Source organism: Lacerta agilis, chromosome 5 (genome assembly GCF_009819535.1).
Source record: "Lacerta agilis isolate rLacAgi1 chromosome 5, rLacAgi1.pri, whole genome shotgun sequence".
In the NCBI taxonomy this organism is placed as follows: domain Eukaryota; kingdom Metazoa; phylum Chordata; class Lepidosauria; order Squamata; family Lacertidae; genus Lacerta; species Lacerta agilis.
The window spans coordinates 82,609,523-82,629,185 of record NC_046316.1 but is presented as its reverse complement, the minus strand read 5'-3'; the positions used below and the strand labels follow the sequence as shown (position 1 = coordinate 82,629,185).

The 19,663-nt window shown below is 44.7% G+C and overlaps 1 protein-coding gene across 1 annotated transcript in view; it reads left to right on the top strand.

Moving 5' to 3' along the window:
- The window catches only part of SPATA16 (spermatogenesis associated 16), a 139,870-nt gene that overhangs the window by 9,886 nt on the left and 110,321 nt on the right, over positions 1 to 19,663 (top strand).

Genomic DNA, 19,663 nt, shown 5'->3' with positions numbered 1-19,663 from the left:
GGAAAATTGGGACACTTGGAGGGTCTGTGACAGGCAGAGCCGATTCATTCAAGTTTTGCCCCCATCCGAATCTCTACTGAGTTCTGCAAAGGCAACACTGAGAATGAGGAAGAGGAACAGAACAGGCAGTGCCATTGCCCTGAGTTGGTTGTAAGAACGCAGGCAATTGGAGGCTGGCTGAGCGCAGACTGAGACTGATGCACTATTTGCCCAAATGAATCAGCTGGAACTGGAGAAAGCATGTGGTGACGAGTGGTCACCCTGGCATTTTCCGCTTTCTATAATGCAGTGGAGATTTTTCAGGAGCGGGGTCTTTTCAACAGGGGCACCCAAATCCCTCCTTGAGGAAAATCTTCTCCACCCTCACTCTGTTGAGGCTTAAGTGAAGATTGCTTTAGCAGAGGGCATTTTGGACTCTCTTGGATTCAAGGGGAAGTTCTGCTCGCCGCTGCTGCTAATTGGCTGTTGCACCCATTCTTTTAAGGCGTAGCTGGGTTTTTCACTTTGTGAGCCACCTTGGACAGCTTAATTTACTCCGTCCACCAGGATATAAATATTTTAATTGATTGATAAGTGCTTAGGATTCCAATTTTAGCTGGCATTTGACGGCAGTACTCCTTTTAATTTGAAATCGCTTGGCTATAATTATCCAGTTGGTCCTTGCAATCATCCTCCGACGTAGTTTCAAAGTCCCCCCATATGGTGTGGTTGCCGCTTCTCTGCGGCTGCTTCCCACACTTAACTCTCTGGTAATGCACATAATGGGGAGGAGAGGCTTATTATATTGATTGTTTCTCAGACTCGCTACTAATTTTGGTACTCTTCATTATCCTTCAAAATGGTGGTTGTTTCTTTGCTGCGCTGTATCAAAGAAGAGGGGATTCTGGAAGCATGTGAGGCCTTTGCACTTGTTTACAGCAGAATATATGCATCTAAGGCCGGTTCATGTACTCTGCCCCCACTGAAGCAAGCAGCCCTGACTTCGGCTTAGTTGTTGGAGTGGGAGCTGTTAGCAAGATGTCTGGGGCAAAACAAAAATCTCTCGACAGGCAATTAATTATCCCGATAAAGATGGTATACAAATTCTAGAAAGGTTTCCCTGTGCCATAAATCTCTTCCGGAATTAAATTTTACACTCTGTTGTCCTGAAAATAATCTCCTCCAGGTCATTAAACAAACAAATGAAGTAAGTTAATAGCTGGAATGTTACTTTTAAAGCCTAGAAAGAGCTCCAAACTGTATCGCTGTGTGTGCCATCTCGGATGTGGTGTTTGTCTCTGGGATGTGAAATGAAGATCTCGAATAAAGTATGATTAATTCACCAGAGGGCCGTAGAGATCTCTTTTCACAAGCTGGATTAATTCCACAACCCACAGATGGTCATTATGGGCTCTCCCGATGCAATTGTGAAATCAATGTAAGTGTCCCTCCCTTTATTTAATTTTTTAATCGTAGCCTCGGCTCTTGACTTAACTCTTTGAAGGGTGTCCCAGTGTGAATGCATTCTGTATGCGTGAGCATACAAGGATGGGCAACAGCAGATATGTTATGTCGCGAGTGCAGTGTCTATACGATTTCAGTTCTTCGTGCAATCAGCTCTGGGTAATGATTCAGCATGCTAGCAAGGATATGCTAGGAGTCAAGTCTAACAAGAACAATCTCCTCTATTGCAGTAGGAACTTGACTGACTGGAGGGAAAGGGCGAGCTCCTTTTATACTCTCAGGAACAGGAGCTGGGGAAAGGATACATTTAGATTTTGGCGGGACCCAATCAGAGTAAGGATCCAAATTGTGCTAACAAGTTAACCAATAGCAACTGTCACCGCACCCGTTTGAATCACCCTGGAGCGGGAAAGGTAGTTACAGAACTAGCAGTGAAACTCATGTATACATATTAAACCAATACATCATAAGATACATGCCAGGATCTGATTGCCAGACGAAGCAAATTCCTTTTTGCCGTACGTATCCACTCCACAATGCCTGAAAGCTCTACTGCTGTGATGCACCAACTTCCATCGTGGTGCGTGTTTCCTTACTTGTTACACATGTTGCAGTCTAAATAGTTTACACTAAGTGAGTTCTTAAAAGCTCATTCTTCCAGAAAGAAGTAGAACACCTGAGAATGATAGCTCAGTGGCCCCAGCTGTGCATGCAAAACAGCATGGGTTCAATCCCCAGCATGGCTGTTAAGCATTTCCATTCATGCCGGCTGCAGGTACCTTGAATTACCTGTATACTGCCCCTTAACAAACCATCCTCCTTTTTCTCCCTTGGACCAGGAGAAAACTGCTGCAGGCCTGTGTTCAGAGCCTTGACAACGAGCTGCATATAATCCTTTTTAATAAACCAGTAACATTATGAACATCTGTTTGGAGCCTGAATCATTAGCAACGCGATGCTGATAGCAACACCAACAGCACTGGTTGCTTCTCTCTCTCTCTCTCTCTCTCTCTCTCTCTCACACACACACACACACAAACCACAGATTTTACTTTTGCCTGCAACAACAATAAAAAGTTTTCAAGCACAGGAAGTTAATAGACAAAAATATCTCTTTACAGAACAGACTGCTGTACCGATTACTTTTCAAAACTCACACACACAAAAGCAAGGAAATGCAAGCTAAGCCACTCCAGAAAATACTGCGTGACAATCATTGTGCATTGTGTTGTTTGTAATGCACAATGATTGCCAGCTTAGTTGGCAGTTTATTGCTAATGTGAACGAGTTTTGAAGAATTAATGGGTGCAGCAACCTTAAGCCTTTTACTGTGACTGGGGGTTATTTTGTCAATTGATCCTATACACCCCTTTAGTGGGAGTAAAGTCTCTTGAACTCGGTGTGATCAGACTTCGTTCCGAGTATACATGCAAAGGATCAGGCCCCATGAAGATAAGAGCTAAAATATGTACATTAAAGGGGTGCAGCTAATGTTCCTTCAATACATTTCATCTTTCACCATAATTCACTAAGATTTGCTGCAGTGCTGATAGTGCATTTTTGTCACTAAAGATCCACATAGGAATAGGGGTGTGGGGTTGTGCATTTTATTAAGACAATTTACCCCATCTTTCCCCCATGGTTGCATCCCTGAAAAGGCCTGAAGCATTCAGCTTGGTATAGAAACTGGACATAGGAACGGGTCTTATAATGAGTCTGACCATTGCTCAGTTTGCACTGACTGGCAGCAGCTCTCCAGAATTTCAGACAAAGAATTTCCAGAATTTCCATACTTCCTAGAGATGCTGGAGATTGAATATGCAAAGCAGATGTTCTACCCTTCAGATTTAAAAGAACAGATGTGAATCCATTTTTTTATGACTGTGGTACTATCACTATATTTTAGAGAGCAAAGCCTAGGAATTGATTTTCATGCTTGCTCCTCTTCCGTCACTGCCTTCTGTTCTCTTTTATTGCTGCAAGAGGGGTCTCTTTTTATTAAATTGTTATAACGATCTATTCCCCGCCCCTTGCATCTGAGAACTGCATTTTGAACCCATCCATCTTTGTGGCATTTTCAGCCATGTGCCATCACCCTCAGCATGGCGGGGAGAACAACTCGGTTATTTGTCCACCAGCCTCCCTACTCTGTCTCGTCTCTTTACAAGAAATGCTGTTTAGCGGAAAGGCTTTCACATGGTGGAGAGCATCTGCTTTGCATGGAGATGGAGGTTACCAGACCTCCAGGTATGGCCTGAAGTTTCCAGGTTTGCCTGGCCCACTTCAGTTGGCAAGTGGAGAGCTTGAATCTCCAGGTGTATTAGACTGTGTTTAATAATACTAATACTAATAATAGGACTGTGCGATGAAACTTGCAGGCTTCAGGTTGGCAGGAGCTGCTGCAAATTATAGTGTAGATGTTCCGCGGGAGCACGCCTTTCTTCTTCTTCTTCTTCTTCTTCTTCTTCTTCTTCTTCTTCTTCTTCTTCTTCTTCTTCTTTAAATTTCTATACTGCCCTCCATTCAAGAATCACAGAGCTGTTTTTTTTTAATATATACAGGTGAAACTCGAAAAATTAGAATATCATGGAAAGGTTAATTTCTTTCAGTAATTCAACTTAAAAGGTGGAACTAATATATGAGACAGACTCGTGACATGCAAAGCGGCATATGTCAAGCCTTTATTTGTTATAATTGTGATGATTATGGCGTACAGCTGATGAGAACCCCAAATTAACAATTTCAACTTTGGGGTTTTCGTCAGCTGTACGCCATAATCATCACAATTATAACAAACAAAGGCTTGACATATCTCGCTTTGCATGTCATGAGTCTGTCTCATATATTAAACTCCAGTAGCTAATGAAAACAATTGCTTGCATAAATGGACTTTTCCACGATATTCTAATTTTTCGAGTTTCACCTGTATATTTATTCTTTTTATAAGATGAAAAACATACAAAACAAATACAAACAAACACAAAAACATAAATTTCTTATAATTCTTCACATTGTGTCTTAACATTTTGGGGTGACTTCCTCCGGTCTCTCCTTACCGGTTTCATTTCCACTATTCTGTTCACGGTTGCGGGGGTTCTTTGGCTGGAGCCTCCCGCGCACAGGACAAGGTCAACAGCACGCAGGATACCAGTTGCTGGGGGATCTGTGGCCAGCGCCTCACGTGCGCCCTTGCACGGAGCACCGGCCAAGCCTGCGGACGGGACGGCCGGTAATTCCGGAGCCCAGCTCACACCGTGCCGTGAAGTAGATTGTCCACCAGGCTGAATCTGAAGGATGAGTGAGTCGTTCGGATGAATGAATGCCTCGTAAATGGATCTGCAGGCACTTGCGACCTCTTAAGTTGTTCCGGAAAGTAAAGCACCAAAATAAAGGTGGCCAAAACGACGGCCAAATAAAAAACTGGTAAACGGTAAAATTTAAACTAAAATGAAATAAAGACTCTGACCATGGTCTCTTTGAAAACGGCTTTGGTTGACCCTGCGTGGGTTGTTTCTCTCTCTGTACCTTGCCACGCAACCTTCTCTCTGGGCTTGTCCGTTCCACTGTCTTCCACGCTAGCTAGCTCTCGTACACCTTTTACACACACTATATGTCTCTGTTTACACACTCTATCTGCCCAGCACGGGGAGCCGCAGCCTTTTATTGACAAGAACAAACAACCTCATGATCAATACTTTTACCAATCAGAACACTGTTGCTGCCCTTGAAAAGGGCGGGAAGCAGATTAACTGACCACCAAACAGTTTAAACTTGGAGCCTAAAAGTCCCGGCGGAGGGATCTCAGCGGCAAGTCGCCTGCTGGATCCTCCTTTCACTTTCACTTTCTTGTGGAGGAATACATTAAATAGCACATAATTAATAATAAACAAACATAAACAGCCGTAGATGCAAATGCATCCACGAAGTGTATTCCCACACACGGTTTCAAAATTAATCATTTATTCATTATCATATTATTCAGTTATTACATCTTTTATGTTCTATCTTTTATTCATTCTATAATTCTTTATTTTAAATTCATATAATCCTTCTTTACTACCGAAAACCTCTAAATACTTCCCTAGGAATTCATAAATTTTACATATTATAAAAAAAAATTCAAATAACTTTAAATTTTTTCCCAATCTTCCTGCACCAATTCTTCCCTTTGATCTTGCAGTCTTGCTGTCAGCTCTGCAAGTTCCATACAATCTATCATCTTCATCTGCCACTCTTCTACATTCGGTATCTTCCAGTTCTTTGCGATTAGTATTCTCGCTGCTGTCGTGGCATACAGAAAGAAATTCTTATCTTTTGGGGGGATTTCTTCCCATATAATTCCCAAAAGAAAGGCTTCTGGTTTTTTCAAGAAGGTGTAATGTAAAGAAAGGCTTCTGGTTTTTTCAAGAATCAGAGAGCTGTTTACAATATAAACACACAAAAAGACATAGCATAGTAACAAACAAAAAACAATGACCCACACACAGAGAGTTTATAAGGTCATTGATTGTTTAATTATCCAAAGGCCTGGGAGAAGAGGAATGTTTTTGCCTGGTGCTTATATATATCTAACGAATGTGCAGAAAAGGCCGTTTCTTGTGTTGCCGCCCTCCAGACTTCTCATTGAAGGGCCTCAAACAATGATCACAGGAACAGGTCAGTTCATATGGGGAGATGCTCCCCTTTTCCAATTAACCTCCATTTCCACAGACCACCCCCTTGACATTCCTAGGTCTCTGGTTTGGACCCTGAAATCTCAGGGTCTGGGATGCTTCTAACTGGCAACCCTAAAATGGTCTAAGTTTCAATTCCTAGCATCTCTAGGTAGCACTGGGAATCACTCCCATCTGAAACCCTGGAGAACTGTTGCCAGTCAGTGGAGAAAATATTGCGCTAGATAGGCCGGTAGTCTGATTCGGTATAAGGCAGCTTCATGTTGAGGGATAACCAGCCTCATTTAACCAACATGCTTAAGTCAAATTAATGCATGAAGGGGTTAATGCCATCAAGTAAGCTGTCCTGCCAGGCTTAGCTAGGTCATTCTCCCTCACCTTGAGAGGAAAGTAATCAAGGCTTTTGTTCACTTCAGTCTACCAAAGGAGCTCAGCATGTGAAGAGGTTCTGAGCTTTTTGCTGCAGCTCAGACCGCATGGCTCTTACAAGCCATTCTTGTGTCCCTATAACAATAGTTTAGAAACTTTCACCACTGTAACTAAGGCAAGTTTTACTGCCAGTCTTTTCTGACTGAAGTATGGAAAAGCACATGAACCTGGCCTTTGAAGAGTTTTTAAGTAAACCCATTTTTAACTTACCAAATGCGTGGTCTTTTGCTATGCTAGGGGAACTTTGGAAGGAACTTAGAAGGGCATATATTAAAGGCCTAACAGCATAGCTGTCAACTTTTCCCTTTTCTTGCAAGGAATCCTATTCGGAATAAGGGAATTTCCCTTAAAAAGGGGAAAAAGTTGGCAGCTATGCCTAACAGTCTATATGTCCTCGCTTTACTTTGCTGCATATTTTGTGATTTTAAATCTCTGCTGGTGTTCTCTCACCAAAGAGTACTGCATCTTAGCATCCAGGGAATTCTCCTTTTATAATTATTTTTTCCTTGCCATCAACATCTATGTTCCTGTGTTATTTACTTGGCATTAGCAATGGCAGTTTCTCCACATGTTACTTTGTTTAAGCAACATCTTTGGCATCTTGGCATCTGCATACTCAGAGGTATAAGAATTCTGCAGTAAAGAAAGAAAGAGAACAAGAACAGATTGGGTGATTTATAATTAGGCCTAATTGGCTCCCCTGTACATTTGGCTATTTTGCCCAGAGTTGACAGTTGCTCTGAAGCTCAGAAATATTTCCCTGTTCCTCTGAAAACATGACATAAGCAATAATTCCTTTACTTTCCCCACAAGGTTTCATTTACATTTCGCGCAAAGGCTCCACTGATCAACGTTTGAGTGTTTGATGTACTATCAAGACAGAAAAATGCCTTTTACTTAGACCAATTGTAATTTTACCTGACTATTGTTTTATTGTACTGTACTTCAAATCGCAATTACTATTACCATGTTGCTACACCATATCCAAACTCCACACCCTAAGCACATCCACAGCATCTCTTTACATTAGGGGAAGGGCTGTCAGGTGTGGAGGAGTTTTATGGCATTACTTGTGTAATCAGTTCCTTTTATCATTACAGTGGTACCTTGAGTTACATATGCTTCAGGTTACATACGCTTCAGGTTACAAACTCCGCTAACCCAGAAATAACGCTTCAGGTTAAGAACTTTGCTTCAAGATGAGAACAGAAATCGTGCTCTGGCGGCGCGGTGGCAGTGGGAGGTCCCAGTAGCTAAAGTGGTGCTTCAGGTTAAGAACAGTTTCAGGTTAAGAACAGACCTCCGGAACGAATTAAGTACTTAACCAGAGGTACCACTGTACGTTCCTCTACCCCATTCAGGGCCGGCCCACACATGAGGCAAAGTGAGATTTGCCTCAGGAGGCAGGAGAACCAGCCTCAAAGGAATGCATTGCCTGCTGCTGCCACCACAGGGACAGCGACGTCTGCTCCTTGGAGGTCAGATCCACCACTTCCTCAACAATCCCCCCACCATGTACCCTCTTGGTGAATAGGAGGCACTGCTGTGAAATGGCAGTGGCTTCCCTCTGGGGTCTCCCAGACTCTGCACCCACCCAGCATAATTCAGAGCACACACACACCGGCGACAGCCTTTGATTCCGACTTGTTCCTGATTCCACCTTTTTCCTGGTGTAGATCTTCACTCTCTCTTCCTTCCCTGGTGTGCGGAGCGCCATTTTGTGATTCACCACAGGCGTCAAAATGTCTTTCGCCGGCCCTGACCCCATTCATTTCAGTGCAAAGGAGAGGAGACACAAATGCAAAAGGTGGGGGACAATCATCAATTACGTACCGTTCTGTAGTCTGAAAACAGTAGCAGCGGCAAATACCAAGCGTAGCTGCTGGGCTGATTTTGGACATGGGGCGAAGAAGCGAAGGCCAGAAATTCCCGCTCCCTTTTCTGTTTCCACCAAAACTCTCCAACATTCCTAAACACAAATAAGATTCGGAATCAGAAACCTCCCACGCTGCAGTTCCATCTCTTCACCTTCTGCGTAGAGGCAACCCAGCAACATTAATTACACTTTTTAAAAGGGCCGATAAGAGTAAGCTGTTTTGTAGAAGTAGAATGCAGAGAGTTATTTTTGTCTCTCACGCCCAGTCTAAAAGCTGATTAACTACTGCTGTGTAGAATAATAAGAGGCTGAAATGACAATTAGGCATTAGTGACCCGTACTCCGGCTCCATATCTACAAATTAGAATTTTTTAAAAAATAAAAATGTAAAATCACGGGGCCCTTGATTGTGCTGTGATTGCAACAAGCCTCTCCAGGTCCTCCCGGCCTTTGGCCCCCCTGACAAGGTGAGAGGCTGGACTGTCCCATACTTTGCAACACCTCCTTGGAATATTGTAGCCAGGAGTCCTTTCCAACTGTTGTGGAAAAGCTGGACAAAGGCATTATGGGACAGGGAGCAGCATCACAGCATTTGTATGAGCTTGAGTTTTTTTTCATACAGTCTTTTGAACCCGGGGACAGGGCCTGCTGCCCAGGGGTGGTGTGTCCTGTTTCACTGTCTGAGGCGAAACAGGAATGTGCCACCCCACGGCCACAGCCTCGCCCCCCAGAATAACCACCCCTACCTGGGATGCACAGGATCGCCTGAAAAATGGCGGTAGCGGGTCTCGCCAAAATCTCAGGAGATTACGTGTGCTCTGTTGAGATCCCATGAGATTTCAGCAAATCTCGCCAGAAGCCGGCACCACTGCCAGTGCCACTGCTCTGCTGGGGGCACCACATTGGGCTTCCACCACCCAAGTTTCACCCAGCTTCATGGGCCCTGGCATTGCCATAATGCCCACCCACCACTGCCTCTTTACCCAGTGCTGGGGCACTTGGCCACAATGCTACCGGTGGACTCTTCCTTTTATTTCCTTACATCTGTACAGTATATCGGCTTTCTTCCATCGTGGAAGCAAATACAGTATAGCATACATGAGGTTCCCATGGGAGAGATGGGTGGGGGGACAGGGGAAAGCTGAAATGAATGTGAGGAGGGGGAGAACCCTCAGAATGAACAGATAAAACTTCTGGCAAGAGACTTTTATCCCTCCACACAGCAGGGGTAGGGGAACCAGAGAGAGAGAGGAGAGACTTCAGCTGATGTTCACATTTTTCTAATGCGGGTCATGACAGATTATCCCTGAGGGAATTGAACCCTTGATAGGGGCTGGGGGAGAGTTTCCCCACCCACTGTGCTAGAGAAAGGTTTTGTGAAAAACAGTGGGCCTGCGTTGTTTGTGTAGTCTTTTATGCCTGAAGAGGTTCTCCTGGCAAATTGATAACATTTTTGAAGAGTACCGTTGAAGAGGGCCTTGCTAAGTTCAGAAAGCTCACGGACTGATTTAGAGAGGAACTTTATCCGCAAGGACAGGACCCGGGTACAGTAGAAGTGTGTTATTAAAGTACTTCACTTGCATTTAGGCGATTTGCGCATAGACACGCCAGCAGGGCACAGTGACAGCTTTTGCCAGAGCCGTTTGTTATTTTACAGTGTCAAAGGATGAACAACAGTGATGGGTGGAGGTGGAGAGGGAGGGTGCTGTTGAGAGAGACAATGAAAGGTGTAGGAGGTTTGGGGCTCTGTTCAGGGATGGGGGCTTTTTGTTTGATTGTTTGTTCATAATGCATCTGAGATTGCTAGCTTTCTGCAGCTGAGCAGCCAGTGACAGCAGCTTTTTGGAACAATGGTCCCCGTCTAAATGGCGGGGGAGAGATGTGAGAGGCTGGCTGTGCAGCTAATGTCAATTCAGCTCTCCGACATAGGATGCAATGGTGGGCCAAAACCAGGAAAACAGCTTTGCGGGCAGTGAATGCTTTTGGGTAACTTTGCCACTTCCCTTAGGGCAGTGTTTTTCAACCTTTTTTGGGCAAAGGCACACTTGTTTCATGAAAAAAATCACGAGGCACACCACCATTAGAAAATGTTAAAAAATTTAACTCTTTGCCTATATTGACTATATATAAAGTAATTCTCTTAAATAGGAATCAAATAAACAAATTTTTCCCACGGCACACCAGGCAACATCTCGCGGCACACTAGTGTGCCGCGGAACAGTGGTTGAAAAACACTGCCTTAGGGAGCAGTCCTCCATCTGCAAGGACCCTGGAACTGATTTCGTGATTCACATCAAGATTGATAAGGCAGTCCCTTTTAGGATTTCTATTCTGAATCTGCAATCGCATGTACACTTTGGGGGGGGGGACGACAGGGGACAGGAGAAGCACTAGTTAAGGCAAGAGAGGTGGAAACATTTTCAGACTGAGGGCCACTTTCCCTTCTGATGAGGCTTCCGAGGGCCACATGGAAGTGGTGGGCGGGGCCAAAGGGAAAGCAGGTGGAGCCATGAATGTAAATGTTTTCTGTGTACAGCAGGCTGGTTTCTACATATACACACACTTCTTTTTTATCCTTTGTCCTGAGAAGTGAAAAACATTATGAAAGGTCAAGGACACATTCCAGATGGGCAAAAAAAGGTGTCAAAACAGGGCCAGTGGAGGGGTGGCCAGGGGTCGGCGGAGCGGTTCTCCAGGCCTGAGGTTTCCCTACCCATTGATTTACAGCAATTGTACTGCACAATCTTCACATCCAGCTTCCAGCTTGCACAACGGGTGTCAAGTCAGTCAGTCCATCAGTTTTGCTGAAACTGCCTGCCCTGTTTTGTTTTGTTTTTTAAATTAAGACCCACCTGTACGTTTATTTGTTCATTCCCCGCCCCCGCCCCCACTGCCCATCCTTCCCCTTCTGCAGAGAATAAACAATAGTTGCAAGACTGTGACAGAGATATCAGGGATATCTGCTGGTGATGGGCTAGTCAGAGCTGCCCGCGAATGACTCTCATGACAAATGGGCAGAGCTTTTTATTCCCCACCCCACCCCAGAACTCAGCCCTGGAGAAAATAAAGATGTGCTTATACAGAAAGCTTCCAAATCAGCCCTTCTGTTCTACAAATGTTACATTTGTCTCTTGACCCTGTCTCCATAATGAGTTTGCATGAACTCACTGGACCCAACTTCTGGGTGTACATGCAACAAAGAAGGTGACTGAACCAAACCACACACCCTTGGCACCAGCTCGGTTGCACAAGAAGCTAATCGCACAACTGCCTTGCTTGTTCACCTGAGTAGTGCAATGCTGCTGACTTTACTCGTGGATGTCTGAGCTGCATCTACAGCAACTGTGGCATGCAGAGGTTGAGGTGCATCTGAGCTGATAGTCATGCTTTCTGAATCAGGACTCAGGAACAGTAACTAGGGAACTGGTCTCTGCATCTAAGGCAGGCATGGCCAAACTTGGCCCTCCATATGTTTTGGGACTACAACTCCCATCATCCATAGCTAACAGGACCTGTGGTCATGGATGATGGCAATTGTAGTCCCAAAACATATGGAGGGCCAAGTTTGGCCATGCCTGATTTAAGGAAATGGTTGTAACTCAGTGACAGAGCATTTGCTCTGCATGTGGAAGGTACCCAATTCAAGATGCTCATGCTAGTATCTAAAGCCCTAAAAGATGTAGGCACCAAATCTCTGGAAGACCAGCTTCTTCTCTACAGACCCTCCAGGTGTTAATGTCAACAGAAGGGGCTTTCTTAGTAGTTCCACTTCTCAAAAAACCTCAGGAAAGGGCATTATCTGTGACAGCCCCTAAGCTGTAGTATTCACTCCCCACAGAAGTCTGTCCGGCTTCTTCACTGTACAGATTCCGGCAAAAGCCGAAGATGCAGCTCTTTATCTTGACCTTCAACATATGCAGTGTGTTTGTTCCATAACCACACATCTCCTGTGACCATTTTAACTGTTTTTAATTCTGAATTTTGAATTGTTCTAACCAACCCCAGGAACTTCTGGTGAAGGGCAGGTAATAAATTTCATCATCACTATCATTGCCATCACCACCATCTCCAGGTGGTAGAGCTAGGAAAGTCCCCTGTATGAAAACCCTAGAGTACCACTCCCAGCCAGTGTACAAAGCTAAATGGGCCAGAGGTCTGAACCAGTATAAGGCAGTTTCCTATGTCCCTTTGACTTTGGAAGCAAACCCCAAGTCCTGAACAGAAGAGGGCAACCAACATGATCAAGGGTCTGGAAACCAAGCCTTATAAGGAATGGTTGAAGGTGTTGGGTATGTTTAGCCTGGAAATGAGGAAATTGAGAGGAAATATGATTGCCATCTTCAAATATCTCAAGGGCTGTCACATGGAAGAGAGAACAAGCTTGTTTTCTCCTGCTTTGGAGGGTAGGACTTGAACCAATGGCTTCAAGTTACAAGAAAAGAGATTCTGACTAAACATCAGGAGGAACCTTCTGACAGTAAGAGCCGTTCAACAGTGGAACTGTCTCCCCTGGGTGGTTGTGGACTCTCCTTCCATGGAGGTTTCTAAGCAGAGGTTGAATGGCCATCTGTCATGGAAGCTTTAGCTGAGATTCCTGCATTGCAAGGGGGTTGGACTAGATGACCCTCATGGTCCCTTCCAACTCTACAATCCTATGACACAGGGGCCAATGTAAACTGCTTTGAGATTATGCATTTGAATACATAAATAAATAGCACCCTGCTTAGCCTAACTTGCTCAGATAGGGATGGCTTTGTAGACTGAGACATTATCATGCATCCCAGGCTTTCAGCCCATCCAATGCCCACCTAGCTCAATGAGAGGGCTGCGAGAATAGCAAACAATAAACCTCTCAATGACAGCAATTGCAGAACGATTCGCATAAAGGCCAGTAAATTTAGCTCCTCTCGGATGGCAGCTGCATGCAGATTTAGTATTGAATTAACATGAAATGAAAATTTCGAGACATTGTACAGGAAGTTATTTACACAACTCTCATTAACAATAAAGGCAGGGCGGAGGGGTTTTTTAAATAAATAAATAGAATTTCTGCTCGCTCAGCTGAAAATATATCCCAAGTTGTCTTGAAAATAAGGAAGGAAGATTGAACAGGGAACAGTGATAGCACCAAAAGCCAATTTGCTCTTATTCTTCACTAACTTACTTATTTATTTATTTATTTAAATGTATGTGGGTGTGCATGAGCTCTACAGATACACACCCACATGCCAGTTTCTTGTCATTTTTGCCTGCAAAGCAAGGTTGAGTTGTACAGCCAATGCTATTAGCTTGAGAGATTCCTTTTTCTCCGGTACAGCAGTAGCCAGCATTGGTGGGCTATCCCTGATCCAGAATATTACAATCGTTTTTGGAGGAAGGCCTGAGAGGCAACAGGGCAAGCAGCAGCAAAGGAGGTCCTGACATGAAGCTCACATCTCAAGATGGGGAGAGCCTGACTTTTTGTTAATATATGCATTCCTGTTAGCATCGATTGGCTAGATCACAGTTTGCAAAATCAGGAGAAGCACAAATTTCCAAGGAGACCCATATTTCAGTTCATGCATTGGTTTGGGAAATGTATGGGAACTGAACAAATTTCTCCCCCATCTCTTGCAGGAGGCAGCACAGATATTATAATAATAATAATAATAATAATAATAATAATAATAATAATAATAATAATAATAATAATAATAATAATAATAATAATTGTGTTGGGCGGCTTCCAACACAATATTAAAATACAATAATTCATCAGACATTAAAAGCTTCCCTAAACAGGGCTGCCTTAAGATGTCTTCTAAAAGTCTGGTAGTTGTTGTTCTCTTTGATATCTGGTGGGAGGGTGTTCCACAGGGTGGGTGCCACTGCCAAGAAAGCCCTCTGCCCAGTTCCCTGTAACCTCACTTCTCGCAGTGAGGGAACCGCCAGAAGGCCCTCAGCACTGGACCTCAGTGTCCAGGTAGATCGATGGGGGTGGAGACGCTCCTTCAGATATACTGGACTGAGGCCGTTTAGGGCTTTAAAGGTCAGCACCAACACTCTGAATTGTGCTCGGAAACGTACTGGGAGCCAATGTAGATCTTTCAAGACCGGTGTTATGTGGTCTCAGCGGCCACTCCCAGTCACCAGTCTAGCTGCCGCATTCTGGATTAGTTGCAGTTTCCGGTTCACCTTCAAAGGTAGCCCCACATAGAGCCCATTGCAGTAGTCCAAGCGGGAGATAACTAGAGCATGCACCACTCTGGCGAGTCAGTCTGCGGGCAGGTAGGGTCTCAGCCTGCGTACCAGATGGAGCTGGTAGACAGCTGCCCTGGACACAGAATTAATGTGCCTCCATGGACAGCAGCGAGTCCAAAATGACTCCCAGGCTGCGCACCTGGTCCTTCAGGGGCACAGTTACCCCATTCAAGACCAGGGAGTCCTCCACACCTGCCCGCCTCCTGTGCCCCAAAAACAGTACTTCTGTCTTGTCAGGATTCAACCTCAATCTGTTATCCGCCATCCATCCTCCAACCGCCTCCAGACACTCACACAAGACCTTCACCGCTTTCACTGGTTCTGATTTGAAAGGGAGGTAGAGCTGGGTAACTTCTGGGTCCTGTTGAGAAAGGGCCTCACCATGCAACCTGTCTGTGGTTGTACCATTTCTGAACACTGGTGGAAGACCAAATGCTTACTTGCTCATGCAAAAGCGGCAAGCTGGATTAAATACACTAGTGACTAGACCATCTCCTTCTCCTTCGAGTTGATAGGGCTGTATATGATACGGAGAAGCATTCAAACATTTGGTCAACCTCCACCTGAAGTCTGAAATGGTAACGCCTGGCCTCAGATACTTCACACAAGGCTTTTGTTTCACAAGAAAAGCCCTGCTGGATCCCCAGTCCATGCTGAGCCTAATCCGGCGCTTGAAATTCAAGTTCATCCTTTTTCCTGCCACATCAAAGAACATCAGGATGGGGTGGGGGAATATCTCAAATGTAATTTTCAGTAGTTTTACCTGTTTCAAAGGCTCTGGGAGGATTACAGCGCTGAACCTATGATTCTATGATTCTAACCTCACTCTCCAAGTTGGTTGTCGTTGTTGTATTCATCATCATCATCATCATTTTATTATTTATATATATGCTGCCCACCTGAGTGAGTGGGTTGCCCCAGCCACTCTTGGCGGCTCCCAACAAAATATTAAAAACACAATAAAGCATCAACTATTAAAAACTTCCCTGAACATCATTTTAAAGGGTAGAGCTTTAATGTAAAGATTCTAAATGATTCCTTCCTTCCCGCCATCATTTAACAGCGCCATTTCCCAGTTCCCATATTATATTTTTTTTTGCAAGGCTGAAGCAGGGTCTGGTCTGTAGAAAATCATTATTGCCAAAAAAGAATACCCCCCCCCCAAAAAAAAACCTCGGCAATACCTTTGTGCTCGCTGAGGTGTGTGGAAATAATTCTCTTGCTCTTTTAGCCACATATACATCTTCCCTATAGAGACGCTTTGGAGTATATATATATATATATATATAGTAGAAGGGCTAAAAGTTACAAGCAATGAACCCTCTGATTTACGTTTCTTACCCGTAACAAGATGATATGGGGATTTGAAACTGAGGAGTGTCATAAACGGCCTGCAATTTTTCCTGGAAAAGGTGGGATAAAATAAAAGAGGTAATTATATCGGGAGCTTTTTGTAGCATATTTCAAATCTTCAAAGCACTTCGTTTGCCCTGTCTTGAGGCTGAAACTAGAGAATGGCATGGCATGGCACAACCCAACTCAGGTCATGTGAATCTCTAAAGCTTTGGGGAGGGGAGATAGTGAAAGAATCAACTGGTGAAAGAATAATAGAACCATAAGTGTTGGAAGGGACCATGGGAATCATCTGGTCCAAGCCTCTCAATATGCAAAATATCCAAAAATATGCAGCTGTCCCATATGGGGATCGAACCTGCGACGTTGGTGTTATTGGCACCACATTCCAACCAGCTGAGCTATCCTAGTGCTGTCAGATGTGTTGTTAGATCTTTAAAAGCCTTAGTGACACAAATGGAGCATACAATCTGCATACGCAATATGTATATTTCCTTTTATTCTTGAATTCATTTTTATTTGATTTTTACAATGCAAAATTATTATTATTTTAAAAAAACTCCGTTACATATCCATATAAAGAGATTCCTCCGGATCTCAGGATTCCCCCCCCCCGCCCCTTCCCTGGAGTCCCATTTTAATCATTTAAAACTGCATCTTCTCCAAATTCTGTTACAGCCGTACCTCGTGTTGTGAACGCTGCGGGTTGCGTTCGGCATGGGTTTTGAACTTGACAAACCCAGAAGTACCGGAACGGGTTACTTCCGGGTTTGGCGATTCGAACATGCGCAGACGCATCAAATGACGTCATGCGCGTGCACAGAAGCGCCGAATCGTGCCGCGCACATGTGCAGACGCAGCGCTTCATGATACGGACTGCTTATGATGCGAACAGGGTTCCGGAACGAATCCCATTCGCATTCCAGAGGTACCACTGTATATCAATCCATATTTTCCATGATAACTGTTACACTACAAGTGAAATCAAAATCCTGCAAATGTTTCCATCTGCTTACAGTGGTCCAATATGTATATTCCCTAATTTAGACCACATTTCAGAGGAAAAGTTAATAATAATAATAATAATAATAATAATAATAATAATAATAATAATAAGTTTTTTAAAAGAGGGCTCCTCCTCTTCCCCAAGTGGAGCTGAAGTTTCCTCCGGAACCCGTTTTTAAGTGTTACTCCCAGTCACAGGACTAAGCCACAGTTTCCCTTTTAAATCAACCACAGTTTAGTGTGAGGTCCAAATCCCAAGAAACTGTGGTGAATCTCGACTACGGCTTGTCCAAACGGGGCTGATAGGACCTCAGGTCCAAAACATCTCGATGGCACCCAGATGGGGGAGGCCAAGGGATGGGATCACAAGGCCAAACAAGCAGCGATGGTGGGAGATATAGATAGATCTTTTTTAAAAAGATAAAAGTAGTGTCGTATTGGATGGGGCTGCAACCCTGGGGAAAGAGTTTGACTCTTTCTCCCGCATGCTATTTCCTTGATTTAATTCTTCCCCTCTCCCCACAGCAACTATTTGCTGCATGTGGTGAAGCACACAAGCTTCTCCAGGCAGCTCGCTTTCCAGTGGAAGCTCCTGCAACTGCTGAGATGAGAAAGAAATGAGATAGGGAACTTTCTCCCTTCCTCTTTCTCTCTCTCTTTCCACATGGTGCTGCTTAAACAGCTCCATATAAATGGAGAGAGGGCCTTAGCCTTGCATTAGAAATTCAGAATGCTTTTAAAGTATTCAGTAATAAGGTGATTATTCCATATTAAATTCCATGGGAGAAGAATATGAGTGAAATATGAAAACAAGCCTATTTCATCCTTAAAGCATTCAGCGGGCCACTTTTCACGCGATTCTCTTCCATTAACTGAGAATTAAGAACAGAAATTACTCCTCCTTTCACTTATTTTCCTACTTAGAGTCTTCCTTGGCTTTCTTGATGGATGGATTAAAGCAGCCTCTTCTAATCTGAATCTCCTCTATTATTATTGGGCAAGGGAAATCATAAAAGGTATTCTGAGATTTTTATTTCTTTGGTCACGACCTTTCCCAACTGACTAAGGAATATGCAAATCAGGTTCTCGGTTGATCATTGGGAGAAAATGATTCTAAATGGTATTAGGATATATATATCTATCTATCTCCTCAATTCATCCTTCATGTGCTCTAATATCCCTCTTCTCACAGTGGGCAGTGAAAAGCACCTCAATCTAAGCATATTACATAAGCTAGCCCCTATTCTAGTCAAGCAGTGGAGAGGCATTATGCACAACCTATGGGCAGAAGACCTTTCATGAATGAAGATGCTTTGAATATCACCTTTTGACCCCAAGGAACACAGGAGATGCCTGTCGGGGCATTGGCCCATATAGTTTGGTACCATTACATCACACCCAGGGCCGGCGCATCCATTAAGGCGAACTAGGCGAACTAGGACACCAAAGTGGAGGGGGCGCTGGCCAGGCTTGGGCGGGGGGCGGGACGGGCTAGCAGCAGCTTCTCCGCTGTAGCAGAGAGGTGCTGCTTCCCCCCTACACCACCCCCCGGCTCCCGCTAAAGCAGGCTTTGGCGGGGGGCGGGGCAGGTGAGTAGCAGCTTCTCCGCTAAAGCAGAGAAACTGCTGCTTGCCTCTCCACCACCCCCACCTCCCGCTAAAGCAGGCTTTGGCGGGGGGTGGGGGGCGGCAGAAGGTGGTCTTGCCTAGGGCGCAAGAAGCCCTAGCACCGGTCCTGATCACACACCCCATCTCTGAGCAGTGGGAGGCTCTAGGGCAGGCATAGGCAAACTCGGCCCCCCAGATGTTTTGGGACTAGAAGTTCCCATCATCCCTGACCACTGGTCCTGTTAGCTAGGGATCATGGGAGTTGTAGTCCAAAAACATCTGGAGGGCTGAGTTTGCCTATGCCTGCTCTAGGGGCTCAAAGTGCTTACACAGGGTTCGGTTTCCTTGTAATGAAGGCCGGCGGAGACTGTGGTGTCTTTAGGATATATGGTTCTATTTGCACATATTTGAGAGCCAGTATGGTGTAGTGGTTAAGAGCAGTAGACTCGTAATCTGGGGAACCAGGTTTGCATCCCCACTCTTCCACGTGCAGCTGCTGGGTGACCTTGGGCTAGTCACATTTCTCTGAAGTCTCTAAGCCTCACTCACCTCACAGAGTGTTTGTTGTGGGGGAGGAAGGGAAAGGAGAATGTTAGCCGCTTTGAGACTCCTTCAGGTAGTGATAAAGCGGGATATCAAATCCAAAACTCTTCTTCTACTCTTCATATATGCAGGGAAGGCCCATCCCATTTCACCACCTGAGGCAGAATGGGGAGGGGTGCCATCCCCACTGCTGCCAAAGCCTTCCTTACCTGGGTCACGCAGCAACCCCCATGAAGCCAGCAGAGGTGGTGGGTTCCACCAAGATCTTACAGAACTCTCGTGAGATCTTGCAAAGTGCACAAAATCTCGTGAGATTTCACTGGAAGCCGCCACCGCTGAAGCTACCACTTCTCCAATAGCTGGTGCCTCAGTGGGATTCTGACATCTGAGGCATTTGCCTCAGGCTGCCTCATGGGCGGACCGGCCCTGAATATATGCAACTTTTTCATAACTCATCTGGTGAGGACCAGTAAAGAAGGACAATTGCTTAGACT